The sequence below is a fragment of the Suricata suricatta genome, chromosome 3 (assembly GCF_006229205.1).
Source record: "Suricata suricatta isolate VVHF042 chromosome 3, meerkat_22Aug2017_6uvM2_HiC, whole genome shotgun sequence".
NCBI classification, from domain to species: Eukaryota; Metazoa; Chordata; class Mammalia; order Carnivora; family Herpestidae; genus Suricata; species Suricata suricatta.
In genome coordinates this window covers 148,551,174-148,567,638 of record NC_043702.1, presented here as the reverse complement: position 1 = coordinate 148,567,638, position 16,465 = coordinate 148,551,174, and the positions used below count along the sequence as shown (strand labels likewise).

General features: G+C 50.5%; 1 protein-coding gene across 2 annotated transcripts in view; it reads left to right on the top strand.

Annotated features, from left to right (window-relative positions):
* SYT2 (synaptotagmin 2) overlaps positions 1-16,465 on the top strand; it is a 105,291-nt gene that overhangs the window by 15,282 nt on the left and 73,544 nt on the right. The gene's annotated exons all lie outside the window — the stretch shown is intronic.

Genomic DNA, 16,465 nt, shown 5'->3' with positions numbered 1-16,465 from the left:
AAGCAGGGGAGAGTGAGGGACACAGATCAAGGGAGACTACTGAATACTGAAAACGAACCATGGACTGAAGGGGGAGGAGGAGGGAGGGAGGGGGTGATGGTGATGGTGGGGGGCACTTGTGGGGAGAAGTACTGGGTGTTATATGGAAACCAATTTGACAATAAACTATAAAAAAAGAAAAATGAGTATAAACATTAAAAATACATACATACATACATACATACATACATACATACATACATATATAAAATTCAGGATGCTGTGCATCTCTTGCTAAAACAGCCCTTTGTTTGTTTGTTTTGTTTTGTTTTGTTTTCAGTAGGCTCTGTGTTCAATGCCAGGCTTGAATTCATGAGCCCTAAGGTCAGGAGTTGCATGCTCTACTGACTGAATCAGCCAGGCACCCCTAAAACAGCTCCTTTGTATGTGGTACATTCACACATGCTGAACATTTGTTTTGCCAACAAGTCACTGTCATTCAGCCTCTCTATTGGAAAGAGTAAAGATCCAGGGATCTTGTGAAGAATATGGCGTGTAGCTTTTTTCAGTGTGGACTCCAGTTTGGGGCTCAGGCTAGATTCAATTCCTTTTTAACACAATCCTGACAGTGGTTTTTGTTTTTTTTTACACCCCCCCCCCCACTTGATTCCAAGGAAGCACAGAAGCAACACAGTCATAATTCTGGACTTTGGAGGTATGACCTTGAAAAATCCTGATACCCAGCCTCCAGGCTTATGTCAGAACCATTCAAAATCACCCCACATCTTCTAAAGCCTCTCCTATTAATCTATATATTTTCCAAATTTCTCTCGGCTTTCCCTTCTGGTGACTTCCTTCTTAGAAAGTTTCCCCATAGAAACTTTGAAGCTTACCCGTATATGTCATGTTGTTTTCTCACTTTTAGCTTCTCTGAAAAGACCTATATATCTCAGTGTCTTAGAATCAGGGGGGCATACCCTGTTCAAGGTGATGAAAAGAGGTAAGGAGTAGGGATAGTACACTGCCCACTTTCCCATGCTCATATGCCCGTTTATGCCTTTGGAATTAGTCTCTGCCTCCTTCATGTAAATGGTCTCCTGGATTAAATAATCCTCCCAAATCCCCATAACACCTTTACGATGCCAGAGGCCTCAATGTCAACAGTGCTTAAAAATGCAAACCTTGGCTGCTTGGGAACCGGGAATTTCAGCACCACGGACAGAGCACTGCACTCACGCTCACTCTCTCTCTCCGCTCAGGATAGTCACAGGCTAAGCCCTGACTTTCCAGTTTTGGAGATAGAGGCTGGGATGAGAGGAAAATTGGTGTTGTGGACAATCTTTACCACTTTTTACTGACTTCAAGACCTCTTCTTCCTGAGTCCCCCTTTTATTCTATAAAAAAACAGGGATAAACTCCAGGTGTGCTATTAGCCTATCTATAATCATCTTTTGCAGGAAGTCTTTAAAAGTAGCTTTGACACCCATGGCCTAAGTTAGGGGAGAGCCAGTTTAGTTTGTAGGTGATGGGAATATGACCTCAGGTCCTGGAACCCAGCTGTGGTCTCCCAAACTCAATGACTTGCGTCTCCCTCCAGCTTGCTGAAATGCTTACCAGTGCCACCTTCCCTGTAATATTTGTCATCCAGATACCTCATCGCCCACTCCACTCATAGGCAAAATCTATCCTGGGTTGGTGGGAAGGGAGGGCTTTTGTGGCACAGTACAGTCAGTCACATGAAACTTAACTGAAGATAGAGTACTGAAATGAAGCTGGAGCTGATTAGGCATCCCTGGAGGGGAGGGGGCTAGGTAGGAATGAGAATGAAGAATCCAGGCTTCTCTGCATTGGCACCGCAGGAGGGCGTTAGAAATGAGCCCCTCCCTCACTTGTGAGAGGGCTGGGCTGCAGTGGGAGCTGCAGTGGGAGTTCCTCCTGCAATAGGAGGAGGATGCATAGACTATGGCTGCATAGACTGGCATGGGGCCCAGTGTGGGGGTAGGGTGGGCAGAGACTGGAGGCTCTTTAGAGCTCTAAGGACTGGGGGAGCCTGTGATTATGGGAGAGAAGACAGAGTGCCAGCCATGGCTGTGTCCTTATGTGCCTGTCATAGGGCTACACCAACACCTTTTCAGTGTCTTGATTCTTTTGGGTGGGGTCCTTCCTCTGCTTACAGCCCCCAGAAAATCTTGTAGGGGAAACACACCCTTTTTTTCTATTCTCCAGTTCCTTCTTTCCTCATCTTCCCCACATCTACGTTTCTTCTTTGACCACTATACATTTCACTAAACTAATAATCCAAACACTCCTTGTTTCCCTGTCCAGGGCACTTAGCATCAGGGAGAATGTGTAACTCTCATCCTTTGGGTGAGGAGAGAGGCAGCTCAGACTCTACTTACTGGGTGGGATCACTTGGAACTCTCCCTAATTTACCTAACACAAAAGGGAAATTCTAGGCAATATTCAGGTGACCTCTTATCTCTTCTTTGGGCTCTTCTGCCCTTAGAGATGTCAAGCGCCTACAGGTGTCCTATGCTACCTAGTCCTCACCACTCTTCCAGGCCTGCTTACCTCATCTTCCTTCCTCTAGCCCTGAAAACAGTGCAGTATGCCTTATTCTGCAGCCCCAGGCACAGATTCAAACTGTTCCTCTGCTGAACATGGCACTCCTCCCCACAAAAAGGCATCTGCATGTTGAATAGGCAATGATGCCTACCCAGAAAAGGCTGGATAAATAATGATGGGATTCCAGGCATGGTGAAGGCTGTTTGAGGAACATATTTAAGGCAGTGCTTTCCTATGTCGTTTTTAACACTGGGTAGTTCACTGCCTGTCTTACCAGTGGGCAAAACCAGTTCTTGGGAGTGGAATTGGGGTCAGGGAGAGGAGACTGGTGTTTGCATGTGTGGGTACAGTATTCTTGTTGGGGGAGGGAGACTTGGGGGCTTAAAGCACTAACACCAAGAGTACACATTGCCCAGGTCCAAGTCCTGAAAATCATTGATTGCCCAAGCAGGGAGGTGGTTTTGGGGTGCAAGGCCAACTGGAAGAGCAAGCTGGGACCCATAGTCTTAACTGCAGTGAGCCCAAGGCTTTGGTCTTAAAGAGAATTGATTCTACTTCTCATCTCCTACCAGACCCAGAGAGCACAAGACACATAGAAACTAATTTTGACCCACTGTTAGGGAGACAGTTCTTTTAAAAAAATTTTTTTTTTTTTTGAGAGAGATACTGTGAGCAGGGGAGAGGGGCAGAGAGGGAGAGAGAGAGAGAGAGAGAGAGAGAGAGAGAGAGAGAGAGAGAGAGAGAGACTCTTAAGCAGGCTTCATACTCAGTGTGAAGGCTGATGTAGGGCTCAATCCCATGACACTGGGATCATGATCTGAGCTGAAATCAAGATTCAGATGCTCAATCAACTGAGCTATCCAGGCGTGCCAAGACAGTTCAAATAGGGCAGGAATTTCATCTGTTTTGGATGTAAACCTAGTGTCTCGGTCAGTGCCTGGCACGTGGAAGATACTCAGTAAACATTTACGGAATGAATGTTGAAGGATCAGAACTGTCCAAACACTCAGTGGCTTTTCTCAGGAGCTGCAAGCACTTTGTCAAGTACATTTCAGTAGAGGCCAGGGCACCATTTAACTGTTGAGTTGCTGGAGGGGCTCCTGTCACAATGATGACTTGGTCTTGAGGGCCTTTTCTCTTCAACCCTGAGAATTCCATGAGTCTGTGATTGCTTTTGAAGAAAAAAGACCTTGAGAATGAAGCCAGGGCTGGCCTGTCAGTAGGAGTCTTTATAAGGGACACGTAGCCCAGTACCTTTGGCCCAGCCACCTCTGCGACATCAACCTGCTGCCAAGTACGCTTGTTGAACTTGATACAGAGACTGTGTCTATTTCTCATTTCTTGGAAGTCCTTACTGCGAGGCTCATGCATTGCAGTCTCAGCTTTGCCTTTGACTTGCTGGCCATCTGTTCGGTGGGGTGATACCCATTTGACTACCCATGCACACTTTTCAGAGGTGGGTGCTCAGAAGGACCCTAGGTGGGCGGGGGGATGGGAGAGATTTCTGGTTGCCTTCGAGGGGGAGTGGAGGCAGAGTGGGTGTGGGTCCCAGCTCCAGCTGCTCCCATGCTGTGTCCCTGGCACTGGCCCTGATGAGGATGAATAATTGATGGTGACTAATGGATCATTGCTCCTGTATGAAATATTCAGCAGGGACTATGGCAGGTTTGTGTAATCAGATGTTTCATGCTGCCCTCCTGGTAGGTGTGGGACTCCTGGGTTTCCCTGACTCTCAGAATCATGGGCATGGGGGCACTTCCCCAAAGAGAAGTGGGTCTTGTGCAGTGGGTCCTGTGGGACAACTTTCTCAGGGTATACTTTTGTAGGAGAGGGGGCAGGGGCCCATAGTCCTTTATTCTGGACTTGCCTCCTTAATGGGGTAACTACACTGTCCAACATTAGAATGTTGAACTACAGAGAGGATGGGTAGGGATAAATAAAGGGGCTGCATGCAGCCCCTGGGATATCTGAGAGGGGATAGTGGGACGCCAATGGTGGACGGAGGATGGGGGGAAGCCCTCCTCTCCCACAAGGCTCTCTGCCCCTTGGGTACTTAAAACAATCCTGTAAGGATGGCCCTATTATGCAGATGAGGGAGAATGCTCCATGGGGTTGAATGATTTGCCTAAGATTGTACAGCTCTGGGGTTATGGAGCTGGGCCCCTCCCACAATGCCTCTCCTCAGAGGTGTGTCTCCAGTGACAAGTCTCTTGGCCCTTTCTCCGCATCACCACCCCACCTTGTCCCCTCCTCCCCTTCCCCACTGACCATGTGGGAATGATGTCATGGGGATCCCGGGATAGAATCACAGCCATAAGCAGCTGTGCCAAGAAGGCTGGCTGGTCCCTGATGGGGGATGGGATGATGGCAGAGAGTATGTGTGTGTGTGTGTGTGTGTGTGTGTGTGTGTGTTGGGGAAATACCCCTTCTGATCAGCTCAGCAGGGAGGAGAGTATGCCCCTTGAGAATGCCAGAGCCAGAAATTTAGGGAGAAGGTTGGCCAGATTTGCAGTGGGGGCCTGGCCCCATGGTGGGGTTGAAGGGAGTGCCTTCCCTTCCTGAGCCTCAACCACCTTGTCAGTGTGTGGTTGGCCTTCCTGGAGCTGCTCCCAGGGGCAATGAACCTTCAGTGGGGTTCCAGACCCCATGTAGAACCCTCGAATTCTGACACCCATCTGATCTTCCTCTCCCCATGTCTCCCATCGCCACCAGAGAGGCTGGACGAGGGGCCGCCTGAGGACACAGCTGTAAGATGAACAGCCTACCTCGGCCTGTGCTCCTGAGTTCTGAAAGACCCCGAGGAGAGAGATGGGGCCCATGCCTCTGGCCGTCCATTTCCAAGTCTCACAGGCTCCTCCCCATCAGGAAGTGCTTCCGGCTTCTAGTCCCATGCCCTCCTGCTGCAGCCAAGTGGATCCTCTTGTTCTTTGGGTCTGCAGTTCTCTCCCTCCAAGGTCTCATGTAACATCACAGGCGTGGGAGATGGATGAGTAATGCTTGCTTAACAGAGGGGAAAACGCAATTCAGGATTTTGGGGTTAGAGCCAAATCCCTCTGTAGCTATCTCTCATTTCCAACTTGACACATTTCTCCGCTCGATACCTGGGCGCCATCAAGGAGGCCAAATCAGAGCATCTAGCAGGACTATTCCCTGCCTCATGGAGACCCCTTGACTGTGTCCTCCCTCCGGACCATCCAGAGTGTTATAATGACAGAGTCATCCTTGCTAAGGAATGAGTGAAAGCCTCAGTGGGCTTTTACCACAAACTTTCATTTCACCCTTCTGACACCAGGGGTGGAGGAGAAGGAGTGAGGTCACTAGGGCAGAATGCATTTGCCCATTTTACAGTTGGGGAAACGGAGGCTCAGCAGGCCAGAGTTCACATGCAGTGGGAGTATGAAAGTGTGTGTGGTGTTCTGCTCTGAAATCCAGGCTCCGAGTAGAGGGAACACCAGTGACCAGAAAGCCAGGCACTCGCCTGCGAGGAAGTTATCCCTGTTTTCGTGGCCTCTGCGGCAGGAGGGGCCCCGGCTGACCAGATGGGCTGCCGCACGGAGCAGGCCCACGCTGCCATCTGGGGCACTGTCCCTATTCCATTAATATGCCCTCAGAACTGTGATGGCTGGGAAGACTCTTCCTGCTTCTTTTAGCTTCAGTTCAGTGTTAGGTGCAAAGGACTTGGCAGATAGGAAGGCGCAGGGGAGGAAAAGAATAGCTTTCGTGCCTCGGGTCCCCAGAGGGAAATATTAATGGTGTGGAAGCCGATCTATTCTTTAAGAAAAGAAACAACCAAGGCTGTTTCTCACAGGAAACAGCCCCCCTCGTCAGAGTCACACGTGCCTTTGAAGCTACCATCGCAGGGCTCCCTCTCCAGTGCCCGGTCAAGGGGAGACCCCCGCTCACAGAGCTCCCTCCTCCAGAGTTTTCAAGCTCAGCTGAAGGTCTACAACATGCCCAGCCCAGGGCTGTCTTTGCAGAGCCGAGGGCTCCTCTCTGCCTGCGGGCGGCATGGTAAAGATTCAGACTAAACTCCCATGGGGGTGAAGGAAATGACAGGAGACAGCAGCACAAACCTGTCACACAGATGGGGCATTCAGCAGCAGGTGGTCAGCAGCTACGCAATACAGGCTTTTGGAGTTTACGGAGGGTGAGGGAGCCAAGGGCAGCCCTGGGGCGGGCCTGACGACCCCCCAGAGGAGGCCACTTCCTTTGGAAACACACCTCACTGGGGTCTTCGGGAGTCCTCTCACTCAGCTGGCAAGCGTTGTACTGAGTAGCCCCCAAGGGCCAGGCACTCTGTCGTGCACTGGGGATACAGAGATGCTTAGTGATGACACAGCCCCTGCCCTCCATGGGCTTATAGTCCAAGCACATCAAGTAATCTCAGTATAGAAAGGTTAAGTGCTAAGATAAAATTATAGGGTACAGTGGGGTGATGGAGGGAGCTGTCAGTTCTGTTGAAGGGACTCAGGGAGGACTTCATAAAGGAGAAGACTGAGCTGGTGCTAGAAGAAACAGCGGGCATTTTCCAGATAGACAAAAGGAAGATCGTCAATTTAAACAGGGAATCACAAGAATGGAGACTTGGAGGTGGGACGTAGCCTGGAGGGACTTCAAGGGCTGGGGAGGAGGGCAGGGAGAAGTGAGCTGGAGGGGGACAGGTGGCAGCCACCTCGGAAAGGCTGGGAATGCTCAGTGGGAAGGATGCAGGTGAGAGAGAAAATGTACGCTCCAGAATCTCACTCTGGCACGACACAAGGGGTGGCCTGGAGAGCGTGATAAGAGACAGGAAGCCTGGGGCGCCTGGGTGGCCCAGTCGGTTGTGTCCGACTCTTGATTTCAGCTCAGGTCATGATCTCTTGGTTCTTGGGCTTAAGTCCTAAGTCCAGATCTGCACTGACAGTGTGGAGCCTGCTTGGAATTCTCTCCCTGTGCCCCTCCCCTGCTTGTGTGCTCTCTCAAAATAAATAAATAAACTTAAAAAAAAAAGAGACAGGAAGCTAGGGTTGGGGACTTATTAGGAATGGTGGCCCTACGGGGTGGTGGACAAAGGGACTGTTTGGATCAGGACATCTCTGCCTGCCCATGCTCAGCAGTTTAGGGAGTGGGTATCAGGGTAACTTGTCCTTGGCTCCTTTGGGAACCTGGGAGTGGGAAGCCCCTGCCCCAGACCATGTCTTTGTTTTCTCAGGCCAGCAGAAACAGAGGCATCAGGTCTCCACCCTCACGAAAGAAAGAGAGAAGTGGTGGCCTCACTGTTTTCCTTGAGACCCTATCTGTCTGTCTAAAGTAGGGGTGACGGAGAAGACAGGCAGTAACATAATAGGGAACAGCCATGGGCCACAGCACTAATGGAAGCCAGGGTCAGGTCCCCCTGGGCTGATCCCCTTTCTGGTGGATGTGTCTGGCCCTGCTCGAGGGGTCCCTTGGCACTCACCCCTAGGAGGGCAAGACCTTGTGCACCTGTGTACCCCATGCCCAGACCCCACGGGACCCTTTCCCAGTGACCTCATTCCCCCGCCTCACTTGCGGGGAACATGCGTTCTAGCAGTGTGAGCCTGTTTCCCTAGCTAATGGAGCTGGGGAAATGTGCATTCATTTTTCCCGTGAGCTGTGACAGGCAATAGGACATTTGCCCTGAAATATGCATCAGTGTGGGATGAAATAAAACACTTAGTGTATTTTGCGACAGAGCATTAACAAGGAATAATGTGGGGATCTCACCCGGATACCAGCTTTGAAGGGTATAGTTCTCCCAAACTTTCTCTCCTGAGCATCTCTTTGGGTGTGTGGAGTGGGGTGATGGAGAGAGATATATGAGGAAGGAGCCGTGGAGGGTAAAGGACTGCAAAGTGCCAGTGGGATTGGGAGAGCTGAAACCTTGTATTTCTAGAATGATGGTGACCTCGGAAATACAGAAGAAAGAATGGGTATGTTTAAAGCTCCTGGATGCCTTGGTCTGAATCATTAAATTCCACTGATTCTCTGCATTGCTAGTGGCATTTCTGTTGGTGTGAGCACTGCGGTGTTAGGGTGGGGGCCTGGAACGGAGGCTGGGCTCTGGTGCAGATCGGTTTTTCTCGGCACACCCCACTTCTATTTCTCATAACCTGTAAACAGACTGTACCCAGCCAGCCAGGTGAATGGGAAATGGCTCTATTTTAGTTTATTTTACTCCTTAGGAGGTAAAAATACTGTTTGTTCAGGCAGTTACTTCCTCAGCAGGTGAGTTTGCCAGAGGAAGGCTGAAGTCCCAGAGCTTGATTCTGCCGAGGGCTCGGTCTCCCTCCCTGGCAAGGTGGATGCTTCTCTCTTCCCAGCCTCTGTGGCCTTCTCTTCATGCTGCTGCCCTCATCCTCTCTCAACTAGTGTCCTAGCGTGGCTGGGCTCCTGGTCACCCCTGAACCCCCCACCCCTAGCCCACTGCGACATTAATATTCCTAACATACCTTTTGAGCAAGTCACTGCCAACCCTACCCCCACTTAAGCACTATTTCCTGGAGGGTGTCAGGGGTGCTGGAGGGAGGGCTTGGTGTCAATGCCATGAGCAAGCGAGCTGGTTAGAGGTGGGTCCGCCGGGATGGAGCACTTTGTCAGAATGTCATAGCTTGGGGACAGAGGGTCAGTTCTGCAACATGTCAAGAAACATGTTAAGTTTAGGAGGGGCCAGAGGAAGTTTTCACTACCAACCGAGATCCATTATATCAGGCAAGGGGCAAATAAGAGTGGGGACACTCAGGGACAAATTCCTGTGGACAAGGTTCTACATGTGCTCTCTTTTTAAAAACTGTTGACTGAAATATAACATAAACAGAGGGAAGTGCACAAATCATACGTGTATAGTTGGATGAAATTCGCAAACCAAATGCACCTCCGTTACCTGCGGCCAGACGAAGAGACAGAACATCGCCAGCACCCCAGAGGGAGAGGCGATACCAGAGGGATGAGAAACGCCTCACTACCCCAGCCGTGGCTTCCAGCACTATAGATTCATCTTTGAACTGGAATAATACTTTTCAAAATGCACTCACCTCGTGACTTTCTCCCACTTCACGTTGTTTGTGACATTAGCCATGCCGTTGTCTGTACCTGGAGTCTGTTTCCTCTTATGGCTGTGTTGCACTCCATTATGACAACATACCTCAATTTATTTGTCCATTCTACTGCTAATGACATGTAGGTGGTTTTTAGTCTGGGGCTATGATGAAGAGGCTGCTGTGAACGCACTTCTGTATGCCTCTTGATTGATAAACACATTCTCTTCCTGAGTCCTGGGGTCCATGTGTGTTTTGTTTTGTCACTGAAGGCTATGCATTTTCCAAAGTGCTTTTGCCGGAGTGCCTGGGTGGCTCAGTCGGTTAAGCATCTGACTTCGGCTCAGGTCATGATCTCCTGGTTTGTGGGTTCGAGCCCTGCATTGGGCTCTGCTGACAGCTTGGAGCCTGGAGCCTGCTTCAGATTCTCCCTCTCTCTCTGTCTCTCTCCTGCTCTCTCTCTCCCTCTCTCTCTCTGTCTCTAATAAATAAACATTAAAAAACCATTTTACAAAATGCTCTTGCCAATTTGCACTCTCACCAGCAATGACGATGGATCGCTGCTGCTCCATGTTGCCAACACTTAGTACTTTCTGTCTGTGTATATTAGCCAGTCTGGTGGGCATTGATGGTGTCTTCTTTTGATTCCAAAGAACATGTCCCTAATACCTGAGAAAGATGAGGTCTTTCCATGTGGTTGTTGGCCATTTGGATATCCGTTTTTAAGGTTCCTACTTCAGTTTCCACTCATTTTCCTCCTGGGTTCTCTGCAGTTTTCTTGTTGATTTGCAGGCATCATGCCCACTTCTCTTGAAGGCCCAGACGCTGGTCCTTCCCTTGTGCATTTCTTCCGAAACCAGAAGAGCTGGGGTAGTTTGGGAAACCAGGGTTTGGCTAGTCAGTTGCCTGTTCCCTGATTTCCATCATCATTTACCTGTGGGATTAAGTTTGATGTTTGCCTGGTGTCCATGCTCAGCCCCACACCAGCTCTCTGGCTTTATCATTCACTCCTCCTACCCTCAGAAACCCTCCGGGGGCGGGGGTAGTCAGACTTGACCATACCCCAGCCCCAGATCTCTGCTTCCCACCTCTGTGCCTGCGCTCAGGCATGATCTTCACCTGGAATGCTTCCTAGGAGTACAAATCCATGTACTTCCCCAACCCCATTCAAAGTTCAGATGCGATCCCTCCTTTTCCGTGACACCTTTTCCAGCAGCAAGCAGCTCACCAGGGTCCCTTCCTCCTTGACGCTTGGCCTTTCATGTCTGTTTGCCTCCTTTAGCAATTAATTATATTCTGTCTTGTGATACCTCTTCTTATCTTATTTTGTTGCCTAGCTTTTTGTATGTTTATGCCGAATCTTCCTGAGTTGGTCGTGGCTCTGTGTTTCCCTCAGTGCCTGGCACACTGGGCATGCTTATATGAGCCAGGAAAGGGAGGGGACAGTCAAAAGTCAGGTCACAGGGTGACCTCGTCATGCTCCCTTTACCTTCTCAGCCTATCCACATGTCAGGCCGCTCAGTCAACCAACACACCGTTTTTAGGCCTCTACTAGGTGCCGGTCCTGTGCCAGAAGTTGGGTAGGGATGTAGCAGTGAGCGATACCTACAGTGCTCACTGGGGAGACAAGCCAGGGCCCCAGGGCTGTGGAGAGGGTGATTCTGGGTGGGGTGGCCTGGGGAGACCAGACTGAGAAGCCTGAGGTCACCACCAGGCTGCCTCACATCCTCATTAGGGGGACTGTGATCAGAAGGCTCCACAGTTGACTGGTTGGTAGGGCAGCTGATGAGGTCACTGTCCCAGATCTGATCCCCACCAAGGCTCACAACTGCTTTCAAGAAAGGACCATCACTCCCCCCTGCTTCATGCACCCCACTTCCCACCTCACAGGGGATGCTGTGCTAGGAGATGGGACTTCTTCACTTCCTGCCCATTCAGTGTGCTTATGAGTGCTGTGGCTGGGGTGCAAGGGAAGGGGAGCAGAGGGGTAACTCATTGCCACACAGTGTCCCCTGCTGGGAACAGTCATCAAAGTAGTCGTAAGAGGCACTGCCCTCCCCTCCCTTGCCACCCAAAACAGCATCAAGCCCACCGAATGGCTCTGCCTCCCTGCTGCCCCATTCTGCTCCCACCCAAGCCCCTGGGAGGGGGATGGAGGGGAGCATCCCCGGCCTTTGCCCTTGTGGTTGAAGATCCTACTCCAGTCTGAGGGCTGTTCTCAGCCCTGGAGACTGACGGGCTTTCAGTGGGACCTCTTAGAGATTTCACTTAACATTTCCTGAGTGCTCCTGCCTGCCGGCCGTGCCTAGAGAAGTTAAGGACCCTGCTCAGGGGATTTCTCCTGTTAAATAAGACGAGCCACCAGTGGGGGAGGTGGCGGATTCTCTGCAGCGGCCAGCTTGCACTTCTCATCTCCTGTTCCAAGGACACTCCCGTCTAATTCGCTCTCACCCTGTGGGGCCCCTGGGCCTGGGAAGGTCCTGCTGAGGGCCGCCTTGGAGTCAGACCAATGGGTAGAGTTAGCTCAATGAGCTTCAGGAAAGCTCCAAGGGTGGTGGGGCAGCGAGGGAAGGTGTGCTTCTAGTACCCGGTGCTCGGTGGCCGTGGCCAGGGTGTGTGTGTGTGTGTGACTGGAGCTGGGTGTGGCCAGGAGTCAGGCTGGGAATTGGCAGTGTCAGAGGATCTAACGCCTCACAGAGACACCGGCCAGGCTGCATTGGCTCTTCTGGTAGCACCTGAGTTTGAGTGACATTATGGCCACCTTGGGGACATAATGGTGGGCTCCAGGCACCAGGAGCGGGAAACGGAACAGCTCTTTTGCCAAGAGCTCTTCTCTTTCTCCTCCAGGCACTGAGAGTGTAGCCCAGTGCCACTTGCAATGGGGACGGAACTTGCCACTTCCGTGGAGCCCACGGACATCCACCTGCTCACTCAGGAGCAATGGACTGTTCCCCCTCTCTGTCCACAAATCTTTTGGCTGGTTTGTTTCAGGAATTTGCTGTTGGTCAACACTAAGTGTGTTCGATGTGAGCTAGGGTTTCAGTTCCCTGGGATGAAGAGAAGTGGGGAGGTGGGGGGTGAGGAAGAAGCTGGGAATGTGTGGGAATAATGCAAATTCTGTGGTTAAGTAGGATTTGGGGTTCCTCTCCCTTTCTCCTCTTAGGCGCCTCCCTCCCCACCTTCTTGCTCTGTCGCTTATAACAGTGACACATTTCATCACTAACTGGTTCTACTTAATGAAAGAATCATTCACAAAGATTCCATAGGTAGGACAGGGAAGGTCCTATTGCTACTACCCCCGAGAGGCAGGAGCTCGTGTGTTCCGGTTTCCTATTTCAGCAACAATTACATAAATGGCCCACATTAATTAGAATCCTCTGAATTTTCATGTCTGATTTTAGGAAGCTCTATAGTTAGCCAAAACTAAGTAGAGTCCCGTGTTGGGTTCTGGGACACAGATGATCGCTGTGGCCCCAACTCTCAGAGAGCCTATACCCGGGGAAACTGATACACAAGACATTACTTCAGTTCAGCAAGATGACATTCGGAAGAGTAGAAATACTAGGCATGCTAAGGAGGACCTGGTGGATTGCAAGAGGAGGTGACATATGTCAATGTTTTGAGGAAGAAGTAGAGGTCACTTGTTGAATAGAGTGTCCTAGGTGGGGGGAACGACTTGGGTACAAGTAGAAAGACATTAGTGCTGAGGGGTTTCTGGGGTATGCGCTAAAGTTGGGGCCTGGTTAGGGATGAGGCCAGAACATGAAGGACCCTGGGGAGTCCTTGACGGATAATAAGCAGGGGTGTGATAAGACCAGACGTGCATTTTAGAAACTTCAGTCTGGCAGAGATGTGATTCCTGGTTTTCAGGAGAGCCAGGCAGAAGACAGGGAAAGCGGCTAGGAGATAATTGTGGAATCTAGGTGAGAAACGATGAGGGCCTGGGCCTCTGGGAGATGGAGTCTGCATTTGAGAGCTAATTAGGAAGACTAATGCACCAAACCTGATAACCAATTATAAGTGGGAGGCAGAGGGGAAGGAGGCTGGGGGTGATCCCTGAACCTCCTAACCAGGAGATGAATGAATGACGATGATCCTGTGTGTTGAGAAGAGAACTGGGGAAGGAAGGATGGGTTTAATTTGAGGGAAGAGAATGAATTTGGTTTGGGATGTAGTGAGTTCGGAATGCCTCTGGGACATCCGTGTGGAAATTACCAGTAAACAGCCGCAAGTGAGAGTCTAATGTTTTGGGCAGGGGAGGCAGGGCTGAGGAGGAGACATCAGGGGAGGTGCTGGAGTAGGGCAGGGAGGGAAGGCAGAGAGAGAAGGGGGTGGGGATGTCTGCCACAGGAGGACAGGCATGGCCAGGGAGGCGCGGAGCAGTTGGAGCAGGAGATGAAACGGGTGTTGCCCCAGAGCCAGGTGAGCGGGGGTGAAGAGGGGTGCGGGTGTTGTCAGATGCCAGTGAGGTCAAGTAAGTGCCCTGAGAATTGGCACTTCGGGACCACTGCCAGAGCCAGGCTGTGTCAGATTATAGGGCCAAGGGGTCAGCGGTGGGGAGGAAGGGGAGTGTGAGCACCAGGACGGGCAGCAGTTTGTGTCGGGTAGAAGACGTATATGCCGAGAGCTGGAGGTTGTGCGTGCGGTGAAATTTATAAGTGGGTTAAGCTTGAGCTTATCCGTAAATGGAAGAGGCAGGGCAAGTGGAAGATGGAAGAGCACTGGGGAGAGGTAAGGAGCAGGGCCCTGGAGGGGAGGGCTGGGGAGAAGGGTGCAGGGAGACTGGGGCGGGGCAGGGAGGAAGCCCCTGAACTGGAGACCAAGTTAGGATCCCAATTAGGATCCCGGAGGGAGAAGATAACAGCGAAAGTGGGGAAATGGGGGAGCCTCAGAATGAAAAGAAAAAGAATAGAAGAGGTTGGAGGTTCACTGAGAGACACATTCTCAGTCTCCATGTCATAGACTCTATATCTAGATTCACACGGAGCATAGAATCAATTCTTAAAAGGTTGCCATATTTTTTTTAAAAATTGGCTTTTGAAAACTAAAATAGCAGAAAAATAGGACAAACATCCATTTTCACAGAACAACATTTAATGTTTGTCAGTCTTTTTCTGTATGTTTAGAAACAATACCAATAATGTACGCACACACCATCCTCTATGAAATATGTGCATGGGGGGAAAACAGAGGAAGCTCTAATTTCCTTCAGAGCATCACCCCCAATCTCCCTCCCAGGCTCCCAGTCCATGTCTTCCAAGGCCCCCATGAGGATTTTGCTGTGTACACTTGGTAAACCATATCGTGTTGGGTTTTGTGTGTTGTTATCAGTTATCCAATACCATAGCCCACCTGGTGATACTTGATAAAATGACTGAGAACAAGCAACCAGCCCGAATTAGTGGCTTAAAACAACACTCATCTACTTTGCTCAGACATCTGAGTGGGGTTCAGTTGGGATGGTTCATTTCTGTTCCACAGGGTGTCAGCTCAACTGAGGCCTGAAGAGTCCATGTCAAGGTGGCCCATTTATGGGGGGTACCTGGCAGGCTCAGTCGGTAGAGCGCCCAAGATGGCCCATCCACATGGCCAACGAGCTGGTGCTCGCTGTAGCTGGGAGCTCAGTCGGGGCTGTGGGCTGGGGGCCTGTGTCCAGATGAACCCCTCCATGGCTTACTTGAGTTTCCTCACAGCCTGATGGCTGGGTTCCAAAAATAAGTGTCCTAAGAGAACAAGGTGGAAATACACTACATTTTTAATACCTAGCCTTAGTCACTTAGCATCACTTCTGCCATAATTTATTAGCCAAAGCAGTCACAGAATCCACCCAGTTTCAAAAGGAGGAGACAGACTAACAGATAGACATCGACTATCTGTCAATGCCAAAGTCACATTGTAAGAATATGTTGGATGGGAGGTAACAGTGTGCCACAGGTATGTGCAATGCTTTTCCCTAAACAGAATTTTATGGTCTTTATTCTTCTTTCACTTGATTTTCTTGCTCAACGTCCTGTTGTGAAATTTAGAACCGACTTACTTTTTTATACACATTGTGGCTGGTGTTCAGGTTCAAGTGGTGAGGGAGAGCTGTTACCAGTATCCTGGCTCTGGTGTCAGCATAGCCTTCTGTTATTGAGGCTAAATGCTCCCCTGTGGAGAGCTCCTGTTTTGGTGAGAACTGTTCTCACCAAAGGCTGAGCCTGGTTCTCTGCTGTGAAATGCCAGAGTCACACCACTTGTTCAAACGGACGTCTCAGCAAGAAAAGGCAAAGAGAACTGTAATCAGTCAATATGAATTGAGTGAGGGTCCATGTGCTAGAAGTTGTAAGGCAGGCAAAGAAATATAAGACAGGGTTCTTGCCCTTGAGAATCTGGTAATCCATTGGAGACAAGCACCCACTGGGTGGTAAGGTTTGAAAATGGAGTTCAGAGGGTGGGATCAGCATGGGTTGAGAGTTTGGATCCGGCCTTGGGTGGGATGTTCTGCTCCTGGTCTCCTGCAGGCCAGAATGGTTCTCACCCAACCTCTTATTCCCAATGCAGTGGAGGCGCCCGGCTCCATAAATGCATGTTGAATGCCAGACAGCAGGACTTGAGTCAGTGGGGGAAAGGAGGGAGGCAGGCGCTCCAAGGCAGGGGTGTGGCCTGGGCACCCCGGCCAGAGTGACAGTGAAGTCACCTGCTTGGCTGCAGGAATGGGAAAAGTAGTGGCCTTGAGAAACTGGCCTTTGGAGTGAGTCAAGCTGGGATGGAACCTGGTTCTGCCACTGACTCTTGGGATGGCCAGGGACAAGTTATTCAGTCTCCCATCTGTAAACCAGGTGGACTGGTAGCTGCCCAATGGGCCGTGAGGACAAGGTGAGAGGATGCAGAGCACTCAGTGTAGG